Below are 25,961 nucleotides of genomic sequence, written 5' to 3'. Positions count from 1 at the left end.
TAGTTCGCAGAAGAATTCTTCAGCTTCTGCATGTATACAATTTTGCTTTCTGACTTTCCCTGAAATCGTGTATCACCAGCTCTGGTTATCTTCCCTTCCGTATCGAGAAGTCACAATTTGTTTGTCTGTTCTGCTGAATAAGAGAGAAGAAGTGGAGTAGCAGGAATTAGAAGACTATCTGGATTTTTCTTGGTCCTTGATTCTGAATTTGAAACCCTGAAAATTATGTATTCGTTCTTTTTGCATAAAGGATTTGAAGTTTTATCATTAATTCATTAGGAAGTTCAAAATATTTTTTTCTTCTAACGTGATTTTTTACTAATTTAATTTTCTTGTAGTCTCGTACCCGCAGAAAGTAGTAAAGTTCTGTATCATTTCCATGCATTTCTGATCAACAGAAAAGCAAATCTTTACATGAAAACTTGGGAAAACTGAGCTCTTCCTATTCCTTATTATATTGAGTGATAAACCTCGCAGACTTCTCTTTAGTTTTAGTCTTTGTAATTTGTGTGACAGAATGACTGCAAGTGTCTGTGACATCTGTGTTTCTATTTTAGCATCATTTTCAGAGGATGAAAAAGGCATAATCCCACGGGCTATTCAGGAGTTATTTCAGCATATTTCTGAAAACCATAACATCAATTTCCGAGTGAAGGTATCTTATATAGAGGTTTACGAGGAAGAACTTTGAGTTTTATTGGAGTTGGAGACCTCTGTGAAAGATTTACATATCTGAGAAGATGAAAACGGAAATACAGGTAGGATTTCAGCTCTAGAACTTCGTGCATTTGATTTCTGTTGTGTGCACAAATTATTGTTTCCATCTCTTGAAAAGAGAGCTTACCGATGACTAATACTAGACGAAGTCACGTTTTCAAAATATCAATTCAGTTTAGCTGATCTGAAGCAGCCTTCATTTGAGATTCCTATGAACAATATCAATGTTCCTCCAGAAGCAGCATCAGGTGGTAAGGTAGTACTGTTACTGTTTCTGCAAATTCAGCATAGAAACACAATTGTGCATGATTATTCAGTTGAATGAATGCTTTAAGATTAAGCCTTTGCTTCTCACTTCAAAGTTATATTTGTTAAGCTACTTATGCTGTAAATATCTGCTTCCATTCCACTAAGAACTATGTTCTTAACATAGGGTGGGAGTCACTTTTACTACAAACTTTCAAAATTTCTGTCTTTTTTTTTTTTTTTAACTGACAAAGTAAGCTTTGAGCTAGGTTTGCTCATACTTTTTTTCTAGATAGCACTAGGTTGCAAATTGCATAAGACGATGTGTAAACACCTAAGTGTATTCTGTGTATTCTGTTTACAATACTGTTTCAAATGGTGTGACAAAATACACCCATATATTCTATTTCTGCAGGTTTCAGATGTGCTGTACTTCATGCTTTCCACATACTGTTTTATTTTATTTAGCTATGTGCTACGACCTTATAATAATGCAGGCTTGTATGCTTCTGTGATTTGTGTTTATAGATTGACTTTTCATAATTGCAGTAAACTTTTACTGAAAAGTTTAAAATTAATGTAATTATTCTGATTTTCTTTTGGTGTTTGAAGTGATTGTTGGTGCTAAGGAATTCCAAGTAGAATGTGCAGATGAAGTGATGAGCCTGTTGGAAAGTGGCAATGCAGCTCGTCACGCAGGCACAACACAAATGAACGAACACTCTAGTCGATCACATGCCATTTTTACTATCAGTATTTGTCAGAAACAATCTGCAGAGTCTCAAAAAAAATAGTGATCCACAGGATTCATCTTGGAAATCAGTCCAGATGATTGCTTCAAAGTTCCATTTTGTGGATTTGGCAGGATCAGAGAGGGTGACAAAGACTGGAAATACCAGTGAAGGATTCAAAGAATCAATTCAAATCAATAGTGGTTTGTTGGCCTTGGGAAATGTCATCAGTGCTCTTGGAGACCCAAAAAGGAAAAGCGTACATATTCCATACAGGGATGCTAAAATCACTCGCATTCTGAAAGACTCCCTAGGAGGGAACGCCAAGACTGTCATGATAACATGTATAAGTCCATCCTCATCAGACTTTGATGAATCTTTAAATTCGCTCAAATATGCAAACAGAGCCAAAAACATTAGAAATAAACCAGTTGTCAACTACAACCCTGATCAAGACCGGATTGATGAAATGGAACTTGAAATCAGATTGCTCCGAGAAGCTTTGCAGAACCAACAAGTTGGTAATCAGTGTTGACATGACTTAAATCAAGAAAGAACCCGAATCAGTTTGCTAGAAGAACAGCTCACCCAGCTTCAAGTTCAGTGCTTCAGCTACAGAAACTGTTTGGACGAAGCCTTCCCATTCCTGGTTGATTTGAATGATGATGTTAGCTTAAAAAGCAGGAAGCTCTCACCGTGCAGCAAATTGACACTGGAACTGGCACCATGCAAGAGCCCCATCATATCACAATTCTTCAGCTGAGGAGAGAACTAAAGAACTGCCAGGTATTTCATTCTAAGTTGATTGTTTAGGTACCTATGAACAAATCAGGAAAGCTAATGTGTCTGTCTTGTAGGAGGAGGAGATAGAGTTCCAACAAGTTAGAATTTTATAAAATCAACCTATTTTCATTTTTCACACTGAATTCTGGTAAGCCTGTAGATTGTTACCTCGCAATCGCATACACAAATTCTGGCTTTTCTTGGTTCTCATCATCCTAAATTACAGCTCTGTTATTTATTCTTCATTTTTTTTCTCTGGCTTATTGTAAAGCTCTGCTTCCCAGGTTCAAAACAGTGTAAGAGCTGGGTTTAAACTGAAAGATACCCAGGTAAGCATGCCATCCACAGCTCGGAGGAGATGGTTAGGGAGATGCTAAAATAAACAGGGCAATAAAGGCTCTTGAGCAGCTCTTAAGAGTTGTATTTACTTGAAAGATATAGGTTGTACAGAAAAGATACAGTTGTACAGAAGTATCTGTCTTTAGAATGGTAAGACATAGTGTGTCTATACTTTGCATTTGGCTCCTAAAGGTTTTCTGGAAGGCCAACTACATTTGGAAGTAACCTTCAATCACTATTGGATCACTTACCCAGAAAAACATCTGAAAAAAAATAACATTATAATTTCTTTAATCTTTAGGCTCTTCTTTGAGATGAAAAATGAGGAGGGCCATCCTTATTTTTTTGTTTGAGAAGTGTATTAATATTATGATTGATGCTGAGATTTTACAGCCAAATCTCACAGCACACCGAAGAAAGTAATTGGATTTAAATACCCACTTTGTAAGGTAGTGTTGGTTATGGGTCCATTATTTCCTTTGGGAGAAAGAAACTTGTCAAAACAAAATCAATAGATGAGAAACAGAAGTAAAGAAACGACTGGTGGAAACCACTTTTGAAGGGAGCAGCTGATTCCCCAGAGGGCCATGCTGCCATAGCCACAGGGACCTTGACAGCCTAGAAAGGTGGGCTGACAAGAACCTCATGAAGTTCAGCAAGGGCAAGTTCAGAGTCCTGCACCTGAAGAGGAACAACTGCAGGCACTAGTGCATGCCGGGGGCCACCCTGCTGGAAAGCAGCCCTGCAGAAAAGGAGCTGGGCGTCCTGGTGGCCACCAAGTTGAACATGAGTCAGCCATGTGCCCTTCCTCCTAAGAAGGCTAGTGGTTTTGTTGGCTGCACTAGGCAAAGTGTCACTAACAGGTCAACAGATGTGATCCTTCCGCTCAGTGAGGCCACAGCTGGAGTAGTGTGTCCAGTTGCAGTTGCAAACTGTATTTTGTGGTGCGTTATACACAGCATAGGCAGCCAGTCAAAAGAGGAGTCTCCCACCATATTTAGCATTGATGTGGCCTCACCTTGAGTATCGTGTGCTCAGGGGCACCCCAGTTGAAAAAGGATGTGAAGATAATTGAAAGTGTGAAGAGGAAGGCAACAAAGCTGGTAGAAGGGCTGGAAGGCAGGTCCTATGAGGAGAGACTGAGAACACTTGTGTTGTCCAGTCTGAAGAATAGGAGGCCAAGAGGCGACCTCATGGCTCTCAGCAACTTGCTGAGGAGGGAAGGTGCTGGTCTGTGCTGCTGGTAACTGAGGGAAGAATGCATGGGAATGGCACAAAGCTGTGGGGGATGTCCAGTTCACGCTGGACATCAGGGAAAATTTCTGTACCATGAGGATGGTCAGACACTGGCACCGGCTTCCTAGCGAGCTGTTTGGTGCCCCATGCCTGTCAGTATTCAGGAGGCGTTTGGGCACTGCCCGCAATAACATGCTGTAACTTTAGGTTAGTCCTGAAGTGGTCAGCCAGTTGGACTTGATGATCTTTGTAGGTCCTTTCCAACTTCTCTACTGCATTCTGCTTGATTCTGTTCAGTTCCGGGCTCCCCCATGCAAGAGATTCAGGGACATAATGGAAAAAGTGCAGCAGAGGGCCACAAAGATGCTTAAGGGACTGGAGCACCTCTCCAATGAGGAAAGGCTGAGAGAGATGGGACTGTTCAGTTTGGAGAAGAGGAGGCTCAGTGGGGGATTTTAGCAATGTCTTACAAATACCTGAAGGGAAGGTGCAGTGAACGTGCAGCCAGGACAAAAGGCAGTGGGCACAAGAGCTTCTAGGCTAACATCTGGAAGCACTTGTGTACTGTGTGGTGGCCGTGGCTGTGCACTGGAACAAGTTGCCCAAAGAGGTGGAGTCATCCTCTGAGACCATCAAAAGCCACCTGGACATGGTCCTGGGCATCCTGCTCAAGGTGGCCTTGCTTGAGCCAGGGGTTAAACCAGGTGACCTCCAGAGGTCCTTTCCAGCCTCAGCTGTTCTGTGATTCTATGGTGGGAGAATTTGCCATATATACATCCCAACTTTGCAGTTCCAATCACATCTTTGAACAACAAATAAATATATGTATGTATTTAATTTTCCAACTTCAAGAATAACAATGCCTGCTTTTCCACTGGCTGAATTTTCCTTTTATTATCTAGCAGGCTCTAGCTATGGATGAGGAAGTATTCATCCAGAAGGATCATGAATTGAAGATATTGCAGAATCAGATAAAGACATTAATACAGGAAAATGAAGAGCAACTGGAATCTTTAAAGAAGGCTGAAGAAACACATAGATTACAGGTATTTTTCCTCTGGCATATATTACATGTATCTATATCGAACCATCCATCCACTATAGGAATGTACTCATGATTTCAAGACAGATCCTTCAGAATTTTTTTGGATGTAAACACCTACCAGTCTTACAAGCACCTTGTTTGAATTAGAGCTGTATTCCCTAATGAGCTGAGATCATCTAGTGGGTGAATCACAGTACTGTGATTCCTGAAGTTTGTGTATCAGCCTAACTGCCACAGCCTTCCTGTATGATATTAAGTGATTCATTCACCCTCTCTTTGCTTCCTGCCTTCCTCCAGATCTGTGTTGTTGCTAAGTTGTTTCAGGACGATTCATGATTTAGGACTTGAAAGGCTTTAAAAGATTGTTTAGAATCTCAAAAAGACCATCAAGTTCCTACAGAATGCTTTAATTGAAAGGCTGTGTAGAAACATGCTTTGTTATATCTTTATTCAGTGTGAGAGTAAAGTATTGTTGCCTTTTGACTTTTTAAGACAGAATTTCATCCTAGTATTCTGAGAGTTTACTATTACAAGAAGCTGAGTGACACAGTGGAAACACTGCTTGCCTCCTTCCCTCTCTAGATCTTGTATATGCTAATGAAATTGTAATGGGTAGTAAGTGAATAGCATTTCAAGATCCAGGAGACCATATATAGGATAGTTGATAGATCTGACTTTATAGGATGATAGATCTGACCTTTTTTAAAGGGAACAGCATAAACATGGCTAGTTAGTACTCTTCTCCTTTTTCTCCTTTTTTTCCTTATTCTCCTTATTCTCCTTATTCTCCTTTTCCTCCTTATTCTCCTTTTCCTCCTTTTCCTCCTTTTTCCTCTTCTTTGCTGATGGCTTGGGGAGAGTCAATGAATGAAAGGTAAGTACACTGGTCACCATCTTTTCCTTCCCTCTGTAACTTTTTTTCTGTTCTGTCATCTCTGGATAGGCTTTTTTTGTGTGTTTTCCTTTTTTAACCCATACTGCATATTGTCAGCTTATTAGACTGAAATAATCCATGCTTCTAATACACATAGATGCTTATATACGATTATGCTTATAATTGTATCCTATGGAGGATACGAGGCAGATGTTATGAACAGAAACAGTTGTACTGTAGGCAAAAGATCGCAGCTCTCACTTTTACTTAAAAACAGAAAAATCAGTATAATAATTAAATCAAATGCTTGTGTCAAATGGCTTAAAGTTGTATGCACAGGAAAGTGTCGTTTCAATGATACATGACAGAATAAGAACTGTAAAAGTAGCATGTAAATGTTTGTACCCATGTATTTATGAAACAGGTTATGCACTATGGGGTTGTATGTACAAGGGCATAAGGGACAGAGTCTTATAGGGATTAAAAAAAAAAAAAATTTGCAAGGTGGAGTTGCCCATTACTACTTCCACAATCATAAAATGTATGGTATTGACATATATATTCTTTTTGCTATGACACAGAAATATTATGTATTGTATTCCAACAAAATGTCAATTTGTGGGGCATTGTCTATGTATGGGGAAAGGACTTGCAGTCTAAGAAGATGAGAAAAAAAGAATAAATAAAAAATATATGATTCAAAGTAGGAGAATGCATACTTTAGTTAACTATCTCTAGCTGTTATTCAAATTTCCTGTTGGTAGGCAAGATTTTCGATGTATTCTGAAAGGAACAGAGAAGACTGAAAATTGTATGGTCTTGGCCTTATGGATAAATCAGTTCAGTGAAGATATGTAATTTTGAACAATGCACAGAGATTGCTGTAGGAAAGGCAAGTAAGTTCTTCAAACTAGCATTACCGACAAATTTGAGGCTGGGTAGAAAAGAAAGTAACGGTTGATACAGGGGATCCTGGGGTCACGTACAATTTTATGAATGTTAATTAATAAAAATAATCTTTCAAGTTGGACCACTCCAAGAGGAAGAGGAAGCCTACATGTATGTACATTTCATTCTTTAAACTCAGACCATGTGCTTCATTTGAACATTTTTCTTGAATTACCGTTTTATTTATCCATGAACACACAAATAAGGCAAGCAAGGGCTGATAAATATGTCATCTACTTCTCACTAGATGTCTAAATCTAGCTGACGTAATTTATATAGGACAGGTCCTTTAGAGACAAAAATGTCTCAAAAAAATGATTGGAGTTTGGGGAGAGGTAAGATTCTACCTGTCATGCCAGAGAATTTTCAGTTTGTTGCAGAATTTGCCTGTGCACTGCAGAAGAATTTAGAGTTAGTGAATGATATACAAGAAGACTGACCTTTATAATGAATTTAGAAAGGTATGATGCAAATCTGATGATCAGCAACCGTTTTTGTTTTTGTTTTTTTCATATGAGAATGAAAAAATGGTGGAACAGCAAATCCTTATTGATCAGCTAAAAGAAAAATTAGAGAAGTTTATGGTTGTGAAAACTTGGGACTTCTCAAGTGCTTGTGGAGATGGGCCTGCTGTTACGGCATCTGCAAGAAGGCCATACAGTGTCCCACTCACAAAGAGTCTGCTACACTCGCTTTACCCATCTTCAGGGACAGAGACACGAAAGGTAAGGTCTACCTAAGCATTATATTTTTTTTAACAGTTATTGTTCAATAATTCTATTGGGCGTGACAAATTATGGTGACCTCTTGTCAGCTGCTGTTTAGCTTTGAAGCATTTTAGCATTGAAGACTGAAAAAGTACTTTTGAATGTCTTGCAACACACGCTATGTCCCAGTTGTCCAAAATCTATTGGCTTACATTTTGAATCCCAGAATGGCTGGAGTTTGAAGGGACCTTTAAAAATCATCTAGTCCAACTCTGCCATGGACAGAGACACCTTTCACTAGATCAGGTTGCTCAAAGCCCCATACAAATTGACTTAAAACACAGAATTTATCACAGTCATAAAGCTGTAGTCTTTAGTGATCTTTTTGTGCAATGTTTAACAGTTCAGATAGGAAGCATTCCCAAAATGAATGATTATTCTGTACTGATAAACTGAACATTTTGGGTAATAAGTTGGTAACAGTACCTTCTTTTGCACTTGGGACAAGTGTTCTAAGCAGAACCTTCTCTTGCAAAACCTTCTGGTACACAGGTACTCAGAAATATTATTTAAACACCTGCAATTCTGCATACAAGGTCAGGTAGTGATAGACTTTTAAACTGAAATACTATTGGAATATCAATGAAGAATTACTGAACTATTCCAAGTGTTTTTTTGGTGCTTTTTGGCAGGTGTATACCAGTCCCCCTGCTTTTTCCCTGGCTCGGATGATGGCAGGATTCCGTGCTCGTAGCCAGATGATACTGAGCTACATAGAAGATCAAGATGAAGTCCTTCACTGCCACCTCTCTATCAGAGTGATGAAGAGAAAGAAAATACAGACAGTCAAAAGTAATTTATTTTTTTTTTCTCATTTAGGTAATTTTTTCTTTAACTTTTGTTACAGATAAATATATAGCAAATATAATATTACTGCCTAATCCTACTGTAATGTGAGGCCATTTGTGATACTACTTAAAATAAATTTGCAGGACCAACTAGGCATATTATGAAACTAGTTTAAAAACCACATTTTTTTGATGCGATAAAGATTGCATGATCTTTGTTTTGGGGACATCATCCAACAAGATCAAGCATGGGAAGAAGAAGGTGCAAATGCTTATGTAAGCTTTCTCAGTTTGGCACTCTTCTCTTTAATATCATGTACTTTATATAAAGTTAAAAGAAAAAAAAATCCCTTTGTGTTTAGAATGTATCATGTTTTCCATTCTTTCTTAGGCATTCAATAAACAAAAAATGGACACGAAAACAGGCTTCTCTGTGCTTTCCCTTTGAGCAAAGTGACATGAAATGTCAAGTTGACAAGTCCAGCTTATGTGACAAATCTGTGCCACAGACTGATACAGCCACAGGTAAAATGGAAGTCATGAGAGTAAATTGTGTTAGATATAATACTAGAATATGCAATAATGTCTTTATCACATGTAATTATTTTTCTCATCAAAATGTCTTTATTTGCTACAAATACTTTTTTCATTATAGCTCAACATAAATTTATTTTTTAATTATTTTCCTTTTCCCTTTTCTGAAATTGACATCAGTGACCTTAATGTTTGAGTACTACTTACTAGCGAGAAAGCACTTGACCTACAAATCTAGTACTAGTTCAAGAAAAGGAAACATGCTATTATTTCATCAGAGATGCACTGAAAATGCTTAAATTAAATATGTTTTTTCTCTCTCAGATTAGCATTCATTAGCATTCTTGAAATGCTAATGCATGCTGTCATTTCCATATTTAGACGGCAGGGAAAAGACTCTTTGCAATACTCTCTCCTTTTGGCTCTTTCGCTTCATTTGTAAGAATTCTATACATACTATATTTCAGATCACTGTCTTTTGGCTAAAGAGTGTATTCCTTTTATTCCTTTTTTATTCCTTTTTTTTTTGGTCTCCACATTGTTTTGTTTTCTTTCAAGGTGAAGAAATCAACTGCCTCCAGAAAAGTCATGTTTTTAACATGCAGAAGTTAAAGAATTCAGAGTTGAGACTCACTGAGGCCAAGCAAAAAATGGGAGAACTTGCACTTAACATTAAAATGAAAGAAGAACTTATTAAGGAATTAGTAAGAACAGGTAAGTGACTGAAAAATTGAAATGAAGACATTCAGAAATAAGCAAGAAAAAAGACACAAAACTTCTGAAGACCTGCATATCTTAGTTTTTGGGTAATTTTCTTCTGCGGGAATACTTCTGGTAACTTACAGTTTCCTAACTTCTATGAATTACTTGCTATGAGTGCATTGAAGGCTGCAAATTTTTATTGTGTCCTACTCAGCTGTGATCTGCAGATTTGTTTGTTAAATATTTTTTTGTGTTTTGTAGCTTATTGTGTTTGTCCACCTATAGTGTAATTTTTCATGTATGCTTAGTGCAACTGATCTCTTCATGGACATGTGTTTGTCACCCAGTGTCTGGGATAGGAGAGAAGATACGACACTGTGCTGGGAATGCTTGCATTGCCATCATAGCAGTAGAGAAGCAGGAGTCAGAAGTGGATGAGGGAAAAGGTCAGTGTCCCTGTTAGCCTATATCATTACACACCTGTCCTGATATATATATGCTTGCCAGAAACTTATCATTGTGATGACCCTAAAGATCTGTGCTTACCTGTTTCAATCACACTCTTCTAGTGTGTACATATTCTCCTGAGGCAGTCTTTTGGCATTGAGAAACATTGTGCGCCCCCAGTAACAGTACTTACGGAATCCCAAACAGAGCAAATCAGATTGCCCGAACAGGGCAAATCAGTAGAAACACAATCGAGAGTTTTTTGCTGATTACCAAGTTGAAAGCTGAGAAATATGTAGCATATTCTTCTGGGGAACAAACAAACAAACATACAAACAAACAACAAAAAACATAATAATACAGGCAAGCTATTTTGTCAAGGACTGCAGTAGGCAGAAAATTTTCACTTGATGTGGCACTCAGGTGTTACTTTTTTTGGTGACATCAGATGATTTATGAAGAGTTCAGATTTAAGATTCCTTTGTTCATCTATATTTCAGTGTTATAAGGGAGCTGTTTGTTTAGGTTTGGAAAATGTCTCAGAAATTTTTGGTTTAATCAGGATGAAGTAAGTAACGATTCAATTACAGGTTTAAGTGATACATTGCAAATTATTAGCTTGCTGTTTTAAAACTATTTGGGTATGATGTCTTTAAGGTAAGGATGCAGAGTGTGTAAGAAGGCAATATTCTTTGAAGATAACTAAATCGGAGCAAGAATCCGAGCAGGCCAAAATGGAACTGGCCGAAACTCAAAAGCAGCTTCAGGAGCTGGAGAATAAGGAGCTGAGAAAGCCAAGCTGCAAAGAGAGTTCCGAAAGAAGATGGATGCAGCTAAGCTGAAAGTGCAGGTATTTCCAATATGACCATTAGGATTTGCAAATTCCTGTCTCAGCATCACCTTTGAAATCCGTACACTCTGCTTGTGAAACTCTCACCAGCTTCACACAATTGAAGCTAGTTGGATTGAAGTAGCCAATGAGAACCTTCACACAGTTATACCCACTACTATTTAACAACTAAGTAGTTAGATAGTTCTGTCTTTGATGATTTTACGAAGGCTCAGAGACCTTAGAGATAATGTGTGATTGTTGTGGCAAAATGTAGCAAGTCTTGCTCACTGTCCTAACTCAGTGAAATAGAGAATTAACCTGAGTCGGGTTTTAGTTTTAAGTTTTCCTGTTGTTAAGCTGAAATTTTCCATGAACATTCAGGCCTTACAGAAGAAGAAGCAAGACACTAAGAATCTGGCTTCTCTATCTAACCAAAGTGAAAAACGAGCAATAGAACTTGAACAGAACGTGGCTCAGATGAAGCATCAGCAGACCCTGCTAGAGAAAAGACTGCGTGAGGAGAGTGAAAAAAAAGAAGCAACTAGAAGCAGAGCTTCAGCGGGACCAGCTACAAATTAAAGTAGGATTCTTTCTGTTTCCTTATGACAAAGAATAAGATCAACCAGTTTGACCTTTGTTTTCCCAAAGGCAATGTACTATACTACCAGATTTTGTCCTTTTAAGTAATTGCTTACTAGACACTGAAGAAATTGTGTATAAGTATTTTCACAGAAATCTTCATTCTTCCTTTCTCTTCAGCTATTTTTTTGAATGTTATTATGTGATGTCTAGCCCTGAGTTGCAATTTTGCATGTAAATTAGTTCAATATTTCTGATTTAATGATTGTGTAGATTCTGTCATTAAATGTGTTTGAAAAACACACTGACTGAGGCAGAAAGAAAGTTTTGTTTGTTTGTTTTTGTTTAGAGGAACTTCAGCTTAAGATGGAACAGCAACAGAAGATTCTTAAAGACAGAGAGATTGCTGCATTTAAAAAGAAGAAAAATAACTCGGTGTGGACTTTACAGAAATCAGAGGTAGCTAATCTATTCCAAATCTGTGTGGACACTGAAAAGAAAGGTCTTTATTCACCCCGTGTCATCTTTGTAAAGCGTTTGGAAGAAGAGTATTCCGTCCTCCCTCCCCTGTTTTTTTTTTAAATTGTTTTTTTTTTTTTTTTTTTTTTTGTAGCAAAAACTGAGACAAGTCAAGAAGCTCTTTAACTGGTTTTGAATGAACGAAAAGAGAGGGCTGTAATGTCTTTGTTTTTTCTATGACTTGTCAAAGGTAGTAATTCAGATAGCTGGAAATTCAACGAGTTTGGTTGTCTGGTAGGCTTGAAGGTGATTCTGATGAGCTCTGTTATAAATGTTGCACGGTTTGTTTGTTTATTTCTTTTCCCATCTGACAAATATGACAGACGGCTATGGTTTTGGTTGTTCATGACAGTGTTAGAATAGTAGGTTTCCTGTGCAACAGTGCTACCTGCATGATTTCAGAACTAGACATTGGAACATGAGAGTTTCATGAGTTAACCAAAGTCTTTAGAGGTGAAAATCAATTTAAAAAACGAAATAAAAGCAACTTCTTAGCCATACCAGCAATATGCCCACTGATAAACCATTGCTTCAGAAGAGACTTATAATAGACTCTGCTAGCAGGATCAGAACTCCCATTTTTTCTTTCTTTCAGCATCGCAGTTTCTCATCACGATGTGTTTTTCCACAAATCTTGGTCTTGGGCAAGAATCATGCAATGAGGATGGGCTAGCTGATTTCTTGTGGTACCTTTCAAACTTAGTTGTTGTCATTCTATATATGACATCTATTTCTATAACTGTTTTTAGGAAAATAATACATTTCCTTAAAAGCATCTGATAAAATTGTTTGCATAAGATGTAGTAATATAACATTGCTGAGCCTCTCCTTAAGTCAGTCCTATTTCTGTATTATCCTGAATCAGGATTCTGTTGATCACTTAATGTTAAGAATTGAAATGTTGATTTCTCACGTTTTATCAGTTACTCTAAAAGAGGAAAAACATAGTCATAAAATTCTGACCCAAATAGTCCTCGTTAATGCTCTCTGGATCTCTGTTTAAATTGTAGAAGTTAGAAGAGCAAAAGAAATGGCTGGATGAAGAAATGGAAAGAATTCTTCAACAGCACCAACAGTTAGCGGAACTAGAAGAAGATTTAAAGAAAAGAGAAGCCATTGTAGCTAAAAAAGAAGCATTATTGCAAGAGAAGAGCCTCCTAGAAATCAAGAAACTGAGATCTAGCCAGGTGATTTAAGAAAAAAAAAAAAGAAAGAAAGAAAGAAATTTAACACAATTGTAGAGCTGCCTGAAAAGACTATGGGAGGAGGGCAGCCGGATAACAGAAGAGGTTTAAGCCATGCGACTTGTATCTCTAGCGCTGCCATTACATTATTGTGTGGCTTGATCAAATGAACATTTTAAACATGAATAATAGAATGTAATAACCTTTTTTTACATGATATCCCCGAAATTCTAACAACAAAACAAAATCTGACTTCCAAAGTTCTGTTATTGCAGCACATTAAATAACGATATCTAAAAAATTGCTCAATGCCTGCAAAGTAGAGAACATGGCAGAGAAACATTCTGTATTATTTACTTTGGCTACTGAGAAACAGAAATTGAAATGTCATTGTCACCGTAATGACTAACTCATGTAAGATATGTAGAAAACTGCACATTGCTTTTCTTTGTTTTCTTTCATCTTTTGATTAAATAGTAAATTTTATGGTAGCTGTCTACTTAGCCTAAATGGCATCCCTTTACAAGAAGTAGACAGGTCTTCCACTTTAGGATGCGACAGTCTCATGTACATGTTTATGGGGAAGGAGTTTTATATTTACGGTTTCTTTCATTCTTCCTCTTATTTCTTTCTCTCTCTCTCTCTCTTTTTTTTCTTTTTTTAAAGGCTTTAAACAAAGATAGTATGAAATTGTCTACTCGCTTAAGTATGCTGGACCAGGAATTGTGTGATAAAGGTATGCAGCTTCAGGACAGCACTACTGAAGATAAGACAGACATTCTGGAAAAAATTCAGGTTCTTCAGAAGGAAAGGGATCAGCTACTCAGAAGAAGAAATAGTGTGGATGAGAAACTGAAAGAGGGTAACTGAAAAGTGTTGTCAGCTGAAGTAAGTAACTATCTCTGAGATACATCAAAGTTTTAGGCAATGTTGTATAATAAAGTATTCCAATCATGACCTAAAATGTCTCCCAGTATTAGACAGTAGAGAATCAAGGAACTGAGGTTGGGTGTTTTTGTTAACAGCCGACATGAAAATACTGCTATAATGGCACTACTTCCATAACAGTGAACAACATATACTTTCAGAGGAACTTACTTACTTTAGCTAGAGTCCGGACAAATGTCGCTGGCCTAACAATTCTATAATTAGAAATAATGAAACAGGATGTCCATCAATTTATCTTAGGCAGCTATTTTCCTATCAGGACATAGAACAAGGTGAAGTACTCTAATAGTGATGTCCCTTGATTTTTTTTTTCATAGGCTTTTGTGAAAGACCAAACCTCACCTGAAGGCCTCCATATAGTTACAATGAAAATAAGCCATATTGTGGATGTTACACACTTGAATTGATCAGTATAATTAAGTTGAAGATTGAATAAATTGATGTAAAATACACAGATTTGTTTTAGGTCTTGAGAAGCAGCAGTTGGGGCCTATTACTGAGCTGATAGCATGCCAGAAAGAATCCTATTTGCTTCACTCCACAGAATCTTCTGCAATACTTCAGGGCATGAATTTCTGCCACCTTCCTGCACAGATAATGGTCACCAAACTGCTTACAGATCTGATTGGTTCATTAATCGCTAATTAGAAAACTTGTTCAACTGAAAAAGTAATAGAAGTCATCAAATTGTGGGGAGGGGAAAATGGAGGAAGAATAGAATGTAGGCTTTTGTGGTGATGAACCATTTGTTTGAACTCTGGTCTGTGGAAGGGATATCAAGACATTTCCTGCTTGCTCCAAGCAGGTTCTAGATTTGTACTCTTCCTCTTATTTTTCCCATTCCATTCTCTGTACTACTACTAGTTAGTCTTGCTCTTCAATTTAGATTCACCTTTGAGAATGAAGTTAATGTCTTATGCACACAAAGGTTTGTTTTGTACTTTTTTTACAATCTCACTCCTGTGTTTCTGTGTAGGAAGAACATGTCCTTTTGCAGCTGGAAGAAGGAATTGAAGCCCTGGAGGCTGCTATTAATTACAAGAATGAAAGTATTCAGAGTCGCCAGTACTTGCTTAGATCCTCTTCACAGATCCTTTCACAGAGTGAGGATAATGCAATAGGAAAACTAGTTTCCTTGTCTGCTGATGAGCTCAGAGCTATCCTCTTCAAATACTTTAACAAGGTTTGCTTTGGCTAATGATCAATATTTTATCCTATTACCTGTTATTGCACTAAATAGTTAAATGAAATAGTGTCAAGAAGTAAAGTCAATTTAATCCACTTTCCTTGAAAGCCTGCTTAGGTTACTCACATCTGTTGTTAATTTGGATATTTTGCATCTTGACATCAACATAAAAAAGGATGCTTTTCTATTACTTGTTTGTATCTTGTTTTGGTGTCATTAGCTTAAAAGGTGTTGCAACTCTGGAAATTTCCTTGCTCCTTTCCACTGCTTTATGCTGCTAACTTCTCAAGTAGCAACATATTTAAACAGTGGTGTCGTATTGAAATTCTTCCCACCTGCAGTCTTTATTAACCTCAGGATAGTATTTCTTTTTTCCAAATCCATTATAAAATCTTTCTGCAAACAAGCGCTTACCACCATATACTGAAGAATCGTAATGACACCTGGAAACATAAAAAAGAAATGCATTAGGACTTGGTGTCTCTCTTTGCCCATGGGTGAACCTTGGGTGATTTTGTGAACAAGTTGTCTGTGGTACACAAATTGGCAGTTTTCCAGAAACAGGAAAAAAACTCTTGTATCAGTTTAAGTTCTGCACAGGGCATTAAAAAATCCACTAGTCCATGTGATCAAAATCTACAGAGCTCAATTCTGAAGTGTGAACTCGTGTCAGCAGGCAAATCTGTTTCCAGTATAAGCTTACAGCTTATACAGACAATTGCTTTTGTATCCATTCATCTATTAAGCAGAACTGTAAAAGCATTTGTTGAAATGGTTTGATAGAAGTGTATTAGATTGTCTTAGATTGTTGGCCTGCGAGAGTCTGAACGTAAATTACAACTGCAGACTGAAGAACAGGAGATGAAGGTCATAGACCAGGAAAATATAAAACGTGAATTGGAATCTGCACTTGAGCACATCAAGTTGCAGTGTGACAGGCAGCTGATGTTACAACACAGAGAACATGAGAAAAAACTACAGTTGATACTGCATCATTTCAAGGGTGCTTGTTTGTTTTCCAAGGGGAATTGTACAGCAGATATTATCTTTAGTCACTGTTGAGAAATACTGTGTTTCATATGAAAGAAAAAAGAAGATATGAGGTAGAAAGATAACATTTTGGCTGTTACTAATTCTGATGTCGTGTAGGATGCTGATGAACAGACACAAGGTGCTTGTATAAAAGAAAAAAGCTGACCATTTTTAAAAAACGGTCAGAATTGTCACATTTTTATATTCAATTTGTTGACATTGGAAAGGTGAAAGATAGCAATCCCCTTGATCTTTATCCTCTAAATGCTCCTATTAAAATGGAGAATTGGGGTTGGCATGGGCTTTTTGCTCCTCTGTCATACTAGTTTAAATGTACACCCTGAAAGCAGAGTGTCAGCAAAATACAGGACATTCTCTAGCTGGGCATCTTGATTTTGGCACAGAGAAGTGAAGTGAAGATTTGATTCTCATACTAGTTTTACTTGCCCTAGAACAAGATGGTGAAGGTATTGCAGAAACCTTGAAAGAGTATGAAGTAAAAGTCCAGCAACTGGAAAAAGACTTCTTTTATTCTAGAGAAAACCAGCAGAGAGCTGAAGAAGAAATTGAAGGGCTTTTTTGGAGAGTCACCCCATCAACTAATGGCACCTACTAAATGTAAGTACATGATCTTAAAATGCTTTTGTGTTTGTCAGTAGATCATTTGAGGGGTAGCAAACAGACAGAAGTATATCAGATAGACATAAAACTCATATTTTTACTGAACTAACTCTTATCCAGGAAGGTACTACATCTCCCCACACTTGCAAAGGAGAGACAACATCAGTTTGTAATAGAGGCAGTGGTATAACACTGTTCTAAATTCATGTTTGGTTTTCTGTGGATTCGAGCATAATTTCAGAAGCTACAGTCTCACACTGTTGTGGTTGAGAAAACGGTATTTTATGATCTGAAAGACTCTGAATGGCATTATAATTAACAAATGTGTAATATGCTATGCTTTTAGATGCCAGTATTTTAAACAATCAACTTGATTTTGCTGCCAGCACTTGATTTCATAGAAGTTATTTCTTGGAAGATTGTCAATGAGGAGGTCCATACTTCCAGTTAACTAAAATCATTCTTTATTAAGGTTAAAAGACCTAGATATTTGTAGTAAGAAGATAAGCTTCCTAATGTGATCTATGCTTTGACCAAAAAAAAAAAAAAAAAAAAAAAAGGACCAACAAACAACTATGAAAAGTTTTTTTGATTGTTCCAGGTCCTACTAACCACAACTCAAACTTAAAATGAAGTAGTTCTAGTGTAGAAGCAAAAATGGTTTAATCATTGTCATTATCTTGGTTGTCTTACACCTCACACTGCCACCACCACCACTTCACACGCACAGTGCAGCCTTCTTGGCCCCGTGTTTCGTCTTAAGGCTCAGTGTGACTCATTCTTCCTCTTAACTGATGGTTCTATTTCGTCACACTTGAGGTAGTGCCATGTCTTTGTAACACGTAGATGCTGGTCACATATGCATCTGTTGCTACCAGAGTGAATTGAGGTTTAGCTCTCCAGGCAGGATAATAAGCCTAGAGGTTCATTACTCGAAAGTATGCTGTGACGGTGTGAACATGAATATTGCACAGGTTGGACTGTAAATGAGCATGGGGAAGATTATTCTGTGTCTAATACACAAAGAAGCATGTAGTCCAGGACATGTTTTGCTGTGAGGAAACATCCATCGCAGCCAAACTGTAGCGAAATGTAGAAGGATGAATGTCCCTGTGAATTTCTAACTTTTTCAAATCCATATGTTTGTAACGTTTGTAAGAAGCGCTCAGTATTTTTGTATAATTACCTTTAGTTATCTTTCCTCTGAATATATTTTGGGGCATAATACAATGCAATAAAAAAGTGATGAGCTTTAAAAATAACAAAAATCCCTGTGTACATTAAAGTCACATTCAAAGACTATGTTTTGTGTGTTCTGCTAATGAAATTGCAGACTACTTTTGAAAATACGAAGAATTTCATATTTTACTGTCATGGTTCAGTTGTTTTAAGATTGCCTAAATTGCAAGTTAGAATGGTGAAGCTTGTATTACAAGCAAAGAGCCAGCGGAAAGTAAAAGACACAGTCTTTTACTTCCTTGTCTTTCGGGTCCTTAACATACAATGGTGCTAGCTCAGACCTAGGAATCACCAGTCTTTATCTTGTTCCCTGTCTCAAGTCCCCCCTTTTCTTGAGCCTAAGCAAATTCTTTGGCTTATTACAATCCTTCTTGATTAAAAGTTTTCATTAAATTCTTACCAGTTTTGACTTGGTGCTTGTTTCAGTTACACTTCCAGGTATCATAATCTAGTCCTTCATACAGCACCAAAATGCACATTGTACCACTACACAAGTCAAGACTACTACTCTTAAAAAGAAGATCAGGATTCCTCTAAACGATTGCTTAAGCCAAGAAAAGTTGGGTAACCAAAAAGGTGATTTTGTTGCATAATTCTCGAAAACCCCAGGAGGTGTCATCTTGAATTACCTTATGTAATCACCTTAGACTAATCACCTTATTACCGTAGTCTTTCCCCAAATGTTTTCGTGCTCAGTCTCAATTCCTCCTGCCTCATTTACACACATACAGCAACTAATATTGATTAAAGTGCATCCTTCCCCTTGGGAGGCAAATAAAAGGTCTAGTGCCTAAAACATTGATTTGTTCTAGTTGCTTGCACCAAACTGTAAGATGTTGTTGCAAATATTGGTTTCCGAAATGGGTTAGATCTTCTCCTTTGTCCGGCATTTGGTAAGGCCTGCCATCCAATATCTCCAAAGGGGCTTAGTTTGACCAAGTTTGCTCCTGGGGGATGGATGGAGCCCGTGGTAGGGAGCCATGTGGGAGCAGTGCTTGAGGAGCTGCTGCCTTTGGCAGCCCCTGCAGGCTCACTTCGGGAATCCCGTGTGAGGGATGAAGTTCTGTGTTTTTTGTTTTGTTTTTGTTTTGTTTTGTTTTGTTTTGTTTTTCTGAAGAAACCGGGTGTTTAAGAAGGAAATGCAGAGTTGCCTTTGTTTGGCACTCGATGGTCTTGAGGTCTCTTCCAACGTAGACATTCTGTGATTCTGTGAAGTCACAAACGCCAAGGCATCACACTGGCTGGCTCTGCAGCACAGATGCCAGGAGTGCTGCTTGGCATGGCGGCGGCGGCGCGGTGCCCCAGCCCCAGGCCCATCCCAGCCCCAGCGCACGTCGCCCTCCGCTCCCCCATGGAGCCCCCCACCGCCTCAGCAGCCCCGTGGCGGACGCCCCATGGCAGAGCCGCCCCCGAGGAGAAGGAGCCCGCAGCCCTCTGCCCGCAACGCACCGCACTGCACCAAGCGCCGCGCAACGGCTGCCACCACCGCGGGGGCTCCTGGTGTGAGCGGCAAGCGGTGGCAAGGGGGGGCTGCGCTTCCTGAGTCAAGCTGCTGGACTCCGGCTTGCCTGGGCAATTGCCCATGTTGCTGAGGAGGCAACAGAGCCAAAGCCCTTCGGGCTGAAGATCCAGCACAGCTGGGGAGGCTTTGGCATTTCTGCACAATGCTGCTCAATCCTGCTTGGGAGCCCAGCCTCAGGTGTGGAATGAAGCCAAGCAAGCTCGAGGGAAACTGTGTGCTGGTAAGTTGTCAGTTCTTGCTTTCTTTTTCATTCCTCACGCCTAAGAAAACCTAACTCTTTCAAGCACCTGTTTGAAGACACGGTTTGATGGACTTGATTCTGGGTGTGCTCCTTAAGCTTGTTCGGCAGCTGTTGAACCCCGCTACACTTGCAGGAGACCTATGCTCGAGTTGATGCTTGCTGTGATCAAGCGGTGTTCTTTTGCTCTTCTTTGCTTTGGGGATGGTGGGTGAGGTTGCAAAGAGTTTTCAGGAGGATTCTTCTTTTCCTTTGCAGAATCCCAGACTGCGTATTAGAGCTGCTCTTCATCTCTGCTCGGAAAAGCTTCACGGGCCAAAAGAGAATGGAGATGAGGAAGGCAATGGAGAATGATGAGGACTATTTGCAGTCAGCACGCGTAAGCTTTGTGAAAGAATCAGGTGCATTTCTGTAGTGGTAGAAAGCGTAGCTGGAAAGACTTCCTAAGAACGTCAAGTCCAATTCATTGTTCTCAGTTAGAGCAATCCCGTAGTTTAGACTCCTGATAAGGTATTTGTCTGTAGGCAGCTGCCAACTTGTCCAGCTAATCCAATTCAGCCTGGAAAACAAGCAAGCAAGCAAGCAATCAAAAAGCACAGAAACCTGCAGTTTATGGAGTGCAACTGTCTCCTTTCTAATCTCATGGGTTTCACCAAGTTTTGGGTGACTCCAGGGCTGGCTTGCCAGGGAGACTTTCTTGAATTGCTGGCAGATCAGCCAGAAGGGCAATACAAGGCCCTGGCTAAACACAATCTGTAGGCTGCTTCTAGATCAACAGTTTCCTTGGTTACTCCACAACCTCCACAATCTCCACTTGCTTCGAAGCTGTGAAGATTGCAAGTCCACTTTGTGTTTTTCAGCCACTCTGTGTCAAACGCTAAGAGTTTTCACTGGCTGTTAAAACAGAAAGGACAAAGAGCCCCTCCTCTGGGTCTTCAGAAGGCTCCTAAGATCCCCCAGACTGGCTAAGTAGCGACGCTCTAGTATAGATGCATCTAGATGCAGTAGAGCTAGATGGTGGGAGAGAGGCTCTAGCATGGACGTGACACGCTTTGACAGCATCTTTTCTCTGACAGCAACTTCTGCCTTGGCTCTTCCCATCAAGCCAGAGCAGTTTCTTGGCCTGCACAACCTGCAGACTGACCTCTCGTGTGTATCCGTGCTGGACTGAGGGTAATGTTTGGAACACACACTGATGCTGTATTCACTAGAACTTTGAGAAGAGAGCGCAAGAAGCTAACCTGCATACGAGTTTCTTAGGTTTCTGTAGAGAGAGAGAGATGTACATGCATACATATTTACTTCTGTCTTTACTTCTTTCAAGATATCTTTTGTTCTCCAAAATGAATCCTCTGACTGTTACTAACGTATGGGACACACCTTGACACTCTAATGGCATAGAAATACTTTTCAGCTCATCCTTGCTATTGTTTCTGGATTGAAAAAATAATTGTGAATATGATTACCTGCTTGGAATCTTTTTTTTTTTTTTTTTTTTTTTTTTTTAGTATATATCTATTCTATTATGAAATCCTATAAAAAGGAGTGAACTCAAGAGGAAAAAAAAAAAAAGAAAACAATTTTATATCCACTTCTAAATTAGCTCAACAAATGAAACAGTAAAAAATGCACATAATATTTCTTCTATCCCAAGATTTCATGGTACAATAGTTCTTTGCCTAACCCTGCAATAGCCCCATAGGCATTGCAATTGCTTACTTGTGTTCTTCTCCTTTGCTTGTGTTTAGTGTTTGCTTTTCTAATGTTACAACATTGGATTGATTTACCTCTTTAGGTGTCAAGAGAAGAAGGCATTTGCTTCAGAGGACAGTACTTTGATGCTTTCCAGGGCTAATGGCCAAAGTTCTCAAAGCACTTTTTTTTCTTTTTTTTTTTTTTCCCCATCAGTGATTTATACATTTGTCAATCTTTCCATCTTCATTTACAACTCCGAATTTAGGTTTTAGGTGAACAAGAACCCTGAAACCAGCTGAAGCCATATCAGACATGAAGCCATATCAGACATAGTAAGGACATGTGTCTGTGAGGAAGTAATTCAGAGTGATTCTCTGGTGTCCTTTGGACAGCTTTCCTCTGGTCCTCTGCACTAAGCATCCCCAAGGGATATTTCAAAGCTCTCGGAATGATCTGTCATTCTCTCTTCCACTAGAGTCTCCATTAGAAAAGCGTGACTATTCCTTGCCCATGTGGAAAAGAAGTCCTCCTTGCGTTGTTTCTAAGCAAAACCTCTTTCTTGTGTTCTATGGACAGAAACCACTTGGCTAGATAAACTCAATCATTGCAAATGGAAGGAGTGGAACTACTTCAGCACCGTGCTTCGGCTTCTAAACAGAACTGTAATGTAGGTGGGGACGTAGCAAGAGGACATGGCCAAGCCAGGGTGGACTTGAAAGTGCCGTGTCCGAGCCACAGCAAGAAGTCCGTGATTGCCCCTTGGAGACTGCTGCTCACCTAGTAGCACAGCAGCTGGAACGCTTCTGGATACTGCTGATGGATTGCCACGAATCAGGCAGTGACACAAGCTACGAGAACGACGGAAGTGACTGGAAGTGATGCTTCTCCCTGTTCTCCATTGCAATTTGTGAAAGAAAGGAGAAGAGAGGAGAAGAAGAAAGGAGAAGACGGGAGGGAAGGGGAGGGAATGAAGAGAACGGGAGGGAGGGGAGGGAAGGGTAAAAACGAGAATGGGAGGGGAGGGAAGGGCAGGGGAGGGCAGGGGAGTTCTGGGGAGGGCAGGGGAGGGCACGGGAGGGCAGGGGAGGGCAGGGGAGCAGAGTGTAGTGGAGTGTAGGGTAGTGTATGGTAGTGTAGGGTAGTGTAGGGGAGGGGATTGTTTGGTGAGGAGAGTGTAGGGGAGCGTAGGGGAGGAGAGTATAGGGGAGTGTAGGAGAGGAGAGTGGAGGGGAGTGTAGGGAAGGGGAGTGTAGGGGAACAGAGTGAAGGGGAAGGTAGGGGAGGTGTGTGTAGGGGAGTGTAGGGGAACTGAGTGAAGAAGAGGGTAGGGGAGCAGAATGTAGGGGAGGGTAGGGGAGCAGAGTGTAGGAGAGTGTAGGGGAACTGAGTGAAGAAGAGGGTAGGGGAGCAGAGTGTAGGGGAGTGTAGGGGAACTGGGTGAAGAAGAGGGTAGGGGAGCAGAGTGTAGAGGAGTGTAGGGGAGCAGTGTGTAGGGGAGGTGTGTGTAGGGGAGTGTAGGTGAGGAGAGTGTAGGGGAGTGTGTGTGGGGGGAATGTACGGGAGTATAGGGGAGGAGAGAGTCGGGGAAGGAAGTGGAGGGGAAGAGAGGGAAGGGGAAGGAGGGAATATTGCCTTATTTGTTACCTTTTTACTGTCTTCGTGTAGAGCCGTGACAGGCAAAATAAACTATGTTGGTGAAAAGGACGTCTTTGTCTGGTGTGATTCCCGCTCCCCCAGTTTAAATTAATCAAGAATAATCTGCTCCTGATTGAGGTCTTCCCTTACTAGTGCAGTGCTAGGACCTACGTGCTCAATGTGCTGAGGATGTGCAAGAGTCTTAGAAAACAGTCAAGTTTTCCTCCCTCCTTGCTTCTTTATGAAATAAACATGATATCATACAGCACCGGGCTGTTTTTCATGACGGAAATTCACTTCTACCCTGCACAACAAAGCTTATGATATATCCAGACCAAAGCTAAGCCGTCAGCTTGGGCAGCCACTGTCAGGCGTTCGCTTCTGTCCAGTCGCCCCTTGGGGAAGCCACTTGCACTGGTTGCTTTCCTCACAAGTTTACCAAGTTTGCGTAAAGCTCCAAAGCTCAGGCCTATGCAGACACAGACCTGCTGCTCCTTTAACACACAAGAGGGGGCTATTGTTCACAACAGCTTTTCCAGTGCTTCTCTCCGTTTTTTGTTGGAAATCCAGTCCTTGCTTGCAGATTGGCTTTTTCAATTCAGTGATTAGTGGGTACTGGAAGGTTCAAAAACAACACCTGACAATCTTGTCCATACGTAGGTAAGGAGAGATCTAAGGAAGGAACAGGTTGCAATACCTAAGGCTTATGCATCGCTCAAGCTTCCAGTTGAGCTGTGAAATCCACGCCTCAGGTCACTTGAGGTACCAGGAGTCCCTGTAGAACATACAGGGGTCTCCAGCAGTGAGGTTCCCTGAGCAGAGGGCTTCAAGAGCTCCACAGGGAATGAAAAGAAGACTTGTGATATCCATGAGGAATGTGGCTTGCTCTCGGCAATAGAGACAAATTCCTTTCTGATTAATGCTCCACCCTGCTCCACTCCAGGGACAGATGCCTATGGCAACCTGGTCCCAGTACGTAGTACTAGGATGAGGTGGCAGGGACTGTCCCCATTAATTTTCTTTCTTCAGGGTGGCCATGCCTCCTCTCTGGCTGAAGGTGGGCTTCATGGACCGTGTGAAGGGGAGAGGTCTGGGGAAGGACTGAAAAACTTGAGAAATACTCCGAGGATAAATCAAAAGTTGGTTGCACTGAAGTAGATAGGAAGTGCAAATGATAGCCTGGGTAGATTTGCTGCAAAGAATCTGAAGAATCTGGGTCTGCTTGCCAGAGCACTCATCCCAGTGGCTCATGATTTCTTTTGCACAGTTTTGGTTTGTTGTTCCCCAAGTCAGGACGGAATTTTGGGAATGCTCTTACACTTACCTCATGAAAGAAAGACATGTTCTTTACTAGGTATGATTTTACCTGCTTAGATTTAGGGTACTTAGGCTATGCTATACAACTCTTCTTCACAAGAATAGTCTTCTCTATACAACTCTGTATAGTTGGTCTAATGAAATGAAAGGAACAGTGTAAATTTACAGGAACAGTGTCAATTCCAGCATTTGAAGCAGTGCTGTGGCTTCATAATTAATAGACAGCTTTTAGAAGAACAGACAAAAATGATTCTATCTATCTTTATTTCCTGTGTAGATTTACTTAAGTGGTTCTTTCCCATTCATACTAATCCAGCTATTCACATACAGACCGGAGTTATGCACTAAAAAATTTTGTCACTCTGTCACTTTCTGTCATGATGTAATTATTGCTTACAAGCAGCAGTCAATTGAACAAAGCCTTTCACATGACTGGCTGTCTAACAACTATGCTGCTGTTGTATTTCCCAGGTGAACCACTTCAGAATTTCATAGAAGTGAAGAAGGATGCCTATATGGTATACTATCTGGCTACCCAGGTGTAGTCTGTTGGTTCCAAAACTGCCTGTCTTCACCTTGGGCAAAAGAACACAAGGTACTCAATATTGAAAAGATACCAGATAAGCATTAGTATCTTGAGTGTCGTAAGTACTCCAAGCCCGAAGGGAATTGCCACATTTCCTCTTGGCCAGCACAGCCGTGGTGTTTTTAATATCTTGGAAAACAAAATGATCAGGTATGCTGTGAATCAGCTGGCAATTTGCTTTGTGGCTTTTCTCATGAATTCTGCATGCTTCCTTTCTTTGGAGATACTTGACTTGTACATCCAGGTCTTTCTTCTTTAAGAAAGTAGAAGCATCTCAAAAAGCAAAAAGTTACCAAGGTGTTTGAAAACAGGAGTCCAAATCTAACAGATGTAGGGATTTATAACAGAGGAAGTGGAGACAAAGATCAGCCATGAAATAGATCTGAGAAAAACACAGGTAGCAGTGTCACGTGCGGATAAAGGAAAAGAGATAACCAAATGTCTTTCTTGAAGTGGAAAAATAATGGGGAAAACAAGACTCATGGGAAAAGCAAGCATCTTAGCTGGGTGGGAAAAGCAAGCATCTTAGCTGGGATTGACAATAAGTAAAAAGCTACTACGCAGAAGTCTGTAGCTGTTGTAAAGTTGCCATGCCATTTTGCAGAGCAGAACGCAAACACATCAACGTGCATTCTGGGCTTAGAGGAAGAAGCTCGTGAATTCTTGGTAGT

The 25,961-nt window shown here is 39.8% G+C and overlaps 1 pseudogene; it reads left to right on the top strand.

Moving 5' to 3' along the window:
• The window catches only part of LOC140003534 (kinesin-like protein KIF27), a 41,403-nt pseudogene extending 18,659 nt beyond the window's left edge, over positions 1 to 22,744 (top strand).
• Positions 22,745 to 25,961: the final 3,217 nt, after the last annotated feature.

Source organism: Anas platyrhynchos, chromosome 12, assembly GCF_047663525.1.
Source record: "Anas platyrhynchos isolate ZD024472 breed Pekin duck chromosome 12, IASCAAS_PekinDuck_T2T, whole genome shotgun sequence".
Classification (NCBI taxonomy): domain Eukaryota; kingdom Metazoa; phylum Chordata; class Aves; order Anseriformes; family Anatidae; genus Anas; species Anas platyrhynchos.
The sequence above is the reverse complement of the archived record's forward strand: the minus strand, read 5'-3'. Positions and strand labels throughout refer to the sequence as shown.